The following is a 6,767-nucleotide window of genomic DNA, read 5'->3' as shown; positions in this document are numbered from 1 at the left end:
ATGCAACTGATTTAGTGTTAGGAACATTACACCAGCAGATGAGTGGGTGGTGAGAAATGGTAGAGGATTTCTTTAGATTTTGTAAGTTACATCACTGTATAAAAGTAAAGTCAAACATAGGTATTCCTGCACATAAATAACAATGCACACCCTCAAAAAGCAATATATTTATTTACTTCAATTCACTATAATTAGCTGTCAGGGTTTGGGTATACCACCTACCAAAACACCAGGGCACCAATGATGAGTTTAAATATGTAGAGCAAAAAAGTAAGATATGAAGATTACAAAAGATTAAAATATGCACATATCAGAAGATCTGAGTAGCCTTGACTGTGGTTGATGCATGTGTAAATATACTCTTTATTGCCAAAAGTATTCGCTCATTGTTCAGCTGCATATGAACTTGAGTATGTATATAGTAGGCTGAAGTGACCCTTTGACTGTCAAACATTTTTGTCTAACTAAAGTACCTCTTAAGAAAATGTAAAAGCAACACAAGAAGACATGCAAAAACAGCCAAGTACACACAAACCCACACACACCCACAAAGACAGTCACGCACACGACTAACAGGACAGGAGCTTGCAATAAGTAAAACCAAGACTGTCATTTCATCTCTAGCTCGCTGTCTCTTTTCTACAGAAGCTGTCACAAAAATATTCTAATAGAGAGACAGAGATCTGACTCAGTGCGACTCACTGTCTGCCTTCGTGGATGGTGTATACCTTGATATGTGTACGCATTTACACACACACATATGAACACAAACATACACACTCCTTCTGCTCTCCTACCACTAAAGTTGCCACAAAAATGTTCTGGATGGAGAGTTTAAGGTATGACTCAGTCAGACTCCTTCACTCTTCCTTATTTTTTTCTCTCTGCTCACTGCATTACGCACATGTATAACAAAGTGTTTATATACATATATGTGTGTGTGTGTGTGTGTGTGTGTGTTCTCCTCCACAAACACCCCTCTAGACACCCATGCAAAAAATGTTAAACTTACATTGTAACAAATACCTTTACATCCGACTCACCTAGACTGTATCCCTGTCACCATGTGACCTCTTTTGAAATTAATCTCTCTCTTTCTCTCTCTCTCTGTCACGCACACAGACACACATACATGAATCCACACACAAAACCCCATAATACCACCCTGAACGCTCCAGTATCTGAAACTTCTGAAGCCCTCTGGGTGGATAACTGTGGCAGCTATCAAAGAATAATGATTCACCAAGGCTTCCTTAATATATTCTTTTCTATATACTTTCCCCCACACACTGTAGTACTGCATGTATGCTGAAAATAGAAAGTAGCACTTGATTTGTAGAGATTCAGACCAAGGAGTTTTGTATGATTAGTTTATCGACAGTATTGCATGTAGGGAATTCCACTTTAATATCTTGCATTAGAAGTTTTTGTTCCAGTAAGCAAACAGAGAATTTATAGTGAACACTTTGGGAAATAAACCTTGTTCGCTGTAAATCTATCTGGTAAGTCCTAGCAGATGTCATGATTGAAGCAATAAAATGCGTATCAAAGAGTGTAGTGAACACCGCTTTTCATTTCAGCTTAAATAGCAGAGGCAGTTTAACACTTATTCTGAAATATAAAAAGAGGAAGAGAAGACACTCAGAGATGATCACTGTGATTATAAAAACGTTTCTCTTGCCTGCTTCTGTTCTCTGAAGAGCACTTTAATGAGATTGCTAATGTGTGGGTCATTAAAGAAACATTATGATGTCACAGCGCTCTCAGAGCACCATGCTGAGTCATTACTGACAACAAAAGATACAATTCTAAAATCTTTGCTCCAGAGCATACTGCAGATCACGTGAATTCATCCCCCTCATATCACCAAAATATATTTACCCTTTCAAAACAAAGAGTGCACAAGTTAGTTGCAAGGTGAGGCAATGAATTAGACATAGTTTCCCATAAATTCCTACAAATCCTCAATCAGTATGACATGTGAAATGTGGGAAATGTATAATATGTAATATATTATGTTATATATTTAAAAAAATGAACTGAATAGAATAGAATAGAATAGAATAGAATAGAATAGAATAGGGTGATACAGCAGTGACAACCAACCATTTGAGCAGATGTTGTCCCAAGCATCACACTGCCTGTATATGCACATAGTGAATCCTGCTGCCTTTTCCCCCCTTTTGTGATTCAGTTCAGACCACCTTCTTTCACTTATCCATGATCCATGTTTGAAGCTTACATTTAACATGTACACGTACATTTAGGCAGTGGATATGGATCCGTATAGCCTTCTACATGTAAAACTGTAACAATTCAAACAGTGCTATTTATAGTACTTTAGCCAGCCTTCTGTTTAGCTGCACATTTGCAAGCTGCTTTGCAACCCATTGTGCTTTCCACATATGCGTGTGGCATGACACGAGTTCCTGGGAAATAACAATGTTCTATGACAATACTGGTCCTCACAGAACTGCTGTTTTGGTGAAACATAGTCTCAGTCGTGCGGCCACCACAGTTAAACATCACTCTCATCTTTATGCTTACCCATTTTCTTTAGATTCATCTCTTTTAAGAACTCATTGTCACCTGTCAGATAACATATCCTGAGAGGTGCTACTGTCAAGAAGCAGGCTATTGTCAATCAACGCTACTGTATTTGTTTCACCTGTTGGTGATTTTAATGCGGGATTGGTGTGTGGTTAATGTTAGTGCATGTCTCCAGGGAATGAATGCTACATAATGTGATTACTTCATGAGGGAAAAAAGCAAGTGTGAGAGTGCATCTGTGTATTTATGATAGTTTTTTTCTTCCCTTTCTAATCTGTGCATGATTTTAACATCAGCTATAGGCCAACCAGACAACCTGTTTTATTCTCTCTGTGTGTGTGTATACTTCTTCCCCCTCCTGTGGCCCCAGCTTGTGTCAGGCAGTGGGCCCAGCAGGATTTTCCTTGCATTTCCATATCATTGATAATTGACTGGCTCAGGGAATGAAGGAGTGGAATGGCAGAGCAAATGCTTTCCTGCTACTGCAGCTGCTCCTGGCTGCCACGGCAACTGGGGCAGAAAATCGGAGCTATCGCTTTGTCATAATCAACATTCTGGTTTCCAATCTACCCAAACCTTTGTGTCATCCATCCTTTCGTTTTTTCCTTGTCAAATAGACTTTTCCAGTGAAAAGCCTGTTCCTTTTAAGCACCTGAGCCTTCCCGTGCAAACATACTAAGTCCACCATCCCTTGCAGGAACCCTGAGTCTTTAGCACTAAAGAACTTTGTAAGTGTTTGGGTCTTTAAAAACTGTGTCCCTTTTTTGCATCTAAGATCTATTCTGTAAACTCAGTCTGGCAAGACCTTTTGCATGAGAAACAAATAGACAATTGCTGCTCTGTCATTAAAATAATTTCCATGTAATATTCTGTTTTACATTTCTGAGACCAGGGAATTTATACTGGCATCACAATACACAACCTGACCATAGAATTACAAAAAAAAAAAATGGATTTAGTATGTCTCAGAACATTTCTCTTTGATATTTACAACTCACCCTTTATTAGCCATTTGGTTCTTTCGCTTAATTTCCCACCTCCTATCCTTTTTTGTGTCTCATTTTTATCTCCATTAACAATAGCTACTGAGGAACGCTACTTCCTAGAAACACAATTCATTCAGCCACACTGGGTAATTGCTGGTGTGTGAGATTGTGCACCAGCCTTTCAATGTCACCCTTTTGCTTAAGTTTTTACTTGGTTTTACTTTTACTCTTTACCCCGTGTGTCTGTGTGTCTGTGTGTCCGTGGGTGAATATAGACCTCATGTTCAATTTTCAAAGATGAAACCCTATAAGTAATCTCAAGACAGAAAGAGTTATATGTGCATGAATTGCTAGTGATGTAGTCCAATACAAGTAGAAAATAAAAATAAGACATGTCCTTAATATTTACTGTTTTATGAAAAAAATATGAAAAGGTGGGGCAGTTCTAGGTATTACCTCATGCAACATGAAGTCATCACCAGGTCAGATTTTTCCATACCAGTGCTACTATGAGTCAGAGGCATGTTGTCATCAACAAAGGAGATGTCACGGTCTTTGGAAGCCTATTTGAAAACCATTTCATTTGTCACAGTGACTTCATTATGTGACTTTTATGTTTTATGTACATTGAATGAAACATTAGTTACCATAAAACAAAAAAGCATAAATAAATACAAAAAAATACATATAAAAAGGAGACATACAGAGATTTCTAGTTTTATTGATCCAGTTTGCTTAGGTGCAATGAATCTGGTTATAACCTGTTTGGTCAGATATTAGGCTAGCTAATGATGTGGAATAACTCTCAAAAGAATAGCTTATAGCTAAAATATAGTCTAAGGTAATTTAATTCTTGGGCAAATTCAATATTTTCCCCCAAAACTCTAGAAGGAGCTTTTTTTTTCCTTTTCTTTTCTTTTTTGTCGATGTAAAGATAAAGAAAGAAACTCATGGGTACACAGCCAGGGGCAAATGTTCTTATTTTAACTCTCTTGCTGTTTGGAGTGAAAAGGTCACTGAACACACACCAAAGCGAAGCTGCTAAATGGATGTGAAAATGACTCCAGTTTGATAAAGAGGATTGATATTTGTTAGCGAATTTGTCTGTAAGTGTGAGTAGTCAGGTATACGTGCCTTGCATTAAGTTTTGGTCTATTACCTCTGGCTTAAAGGGCAGCACTGATTCCACAGTGACTTAGTAGTCAAGCAACATAAAGTGATATACTCATTCATAAGAAAAAAACATGTACTTAATGCATTGCAGTCAGGGATGAATACCATCATTTAATGTGATGGATTTTCCGCTACAGTCAACCATTCATTTACTCATCAAAAGAGGGGAAGATAGAAATAACAGATATAAAGCTGATATTAAGCGACAGAGAAAAAAAAAGAAGAGAAAAAAACTGTGGACTCATCTGTGTATTCCAGCTCCTCAAGAATTTTGATAATTTCTTGTATAATTAAGGCACAAACTGCTCTACCGACCTTCCCTCAGCACTCATGACCTTAATGTGAACTCATTTTCTTAATTAACTTGGATTGGGAGTGAATGAGACTAATTACTGAAGTAGTCTGCAATTTTAAGTCCATCCAGAATCTACATTTACAACCATCGTTGGATAACAAGACTCTAAAAGCATCCACTTTCAGTTTGTTTACATCGACACAGAAGAGGCATAGGTTGTTTGTGTGTTAGATAAACATGAAGGTTTTTCTTACTTGACAGGAATGTGTTTGTCTATGTGTGTTTGAGACAGATAGGCTGGGCTGTCCCCCCGGGCAAATCTTGGCAATACCAGAGCAGTGATCAGGTGCTGGCATAAGATGGCATTTAATGAGACACACAAAGCCAACAAAAGCAGCCGAGTGGCAGATTTTCAAGCATGTGACCTGCATGTGTGTTTGTGTGTAGGTGCAGGATGATTCACCTTACAGTTCTTCTTCCAGCTGCTGTTAGCTCAAACTTAATTAGCAGAGAGAGTGGGATTCCATCTTCTTCACTAAATCGCCATGAGTTGTTTACGAGTCAACCAACTGCTCATTTGATTGCCTGCATAAATGACACAAAGCAAATGAATCTGAACTGTCTGCTCTGTGTCAGATGGGCTGGCTGCTGGCCTGTTGTGCCTCAATAAATCAACCCCATTCTTCACACTCTATTTGTTCTCTACTAGTTGTCTTTTAAACAGTGACACTGCATTTTATATTACATATGAGAAGGGTAAAGTTGCTTGACCGATTGGGAAGCCTGGTCATTGTCAATTGGTCAAATTCTCTGTCTGTTACACTGCTGACAACTGGTAGTGACGTGATTATAACTAAAGGCGATAGATATTTCTCAGTATCCAAATACTGTATGGAACATTTTAAAAATCGATAGTTAGATCATCGCATCTGCTCAGCTTGTACTGCAAGTAATTAGATAGATTGTGCTGCAGTAAGTGCTTTTCTCCTACTTTACCTTTTATAAGTGAAAGGCGATAGCTTTGGAATAAAAAAAAATACATAAAAATAATTGCGTGAGTATCTTCAGCCTTGTCGAGTCAGGCTCTAATCAAGGTCTACGATGCCCACATACATTATAACCTCTAATCAAATTTAGTTTCAGGAAGTGATGTGCAGAGTCTACAGCATAGTTCCAGTCACTGGATGCTTTTATCATCCCCTGCTCAGTGTATTTATATTATTATGATTGATTCCGTTTCTTTGTGTTATACAACCACACCCAGCCAAAAAGATCGGAGCACGGCATGCATATGTATATGGACATAACATGGCTTGCATAGCGTAAGTGTCTTTTTCTGTCTAGTGGAATGAATGAAGCATCAGTTCCGCTCTCTGATGAGTAATGATAATGCACTACCTATAAAACTGTGTAATGCGCTTCTTGGAAACTTACAGGTCACTGCTTCCTGAAAGATTATCTTAAGCCATTAATCATAAACCAAAGTGCTTCACTACATCAGCACTATTGCAAGTAAAGCAATAAGTGCTGCAGTCCATCACAATTATTTGCTCCTTGTGTGAACATGTAACTTCAGAAGGGTTGAGGAAAGGGAAAAAAAGTGGGTCGCTTCAGCAGCTGGTGTGTATCTTAGCGTGTATCTTTTAAAGTTAGTCTTCTCATTATTAAATTCCTTCTTTGTTGTACTATTCCTGTCATGGCTTAGCAAGCAAACACTGTCTGTTAAAACTCAAACAGGATTTTATGTACTAGAAATTCAGCTC

The sequence above is a fragment of the Perissodus microlepis genome, chromosome 6 (genome assembly GCF_051167445.1).
Source record: "Perissodus microlepis isolate ML-2025 ecotype Zambia chromosome 6, ASM5116744v1, whole genome shotgun sequence".
In the NCBI taxonomy this organism is placed as follows: Eukaryota; Metazoa; Chordata; class Actinopteri; order Cichliformes; family Cichlidae; genus Perissodus; species Perissodus microlepis.
This window is presented reverse-complemented; position numbering follows the sequence as displayed.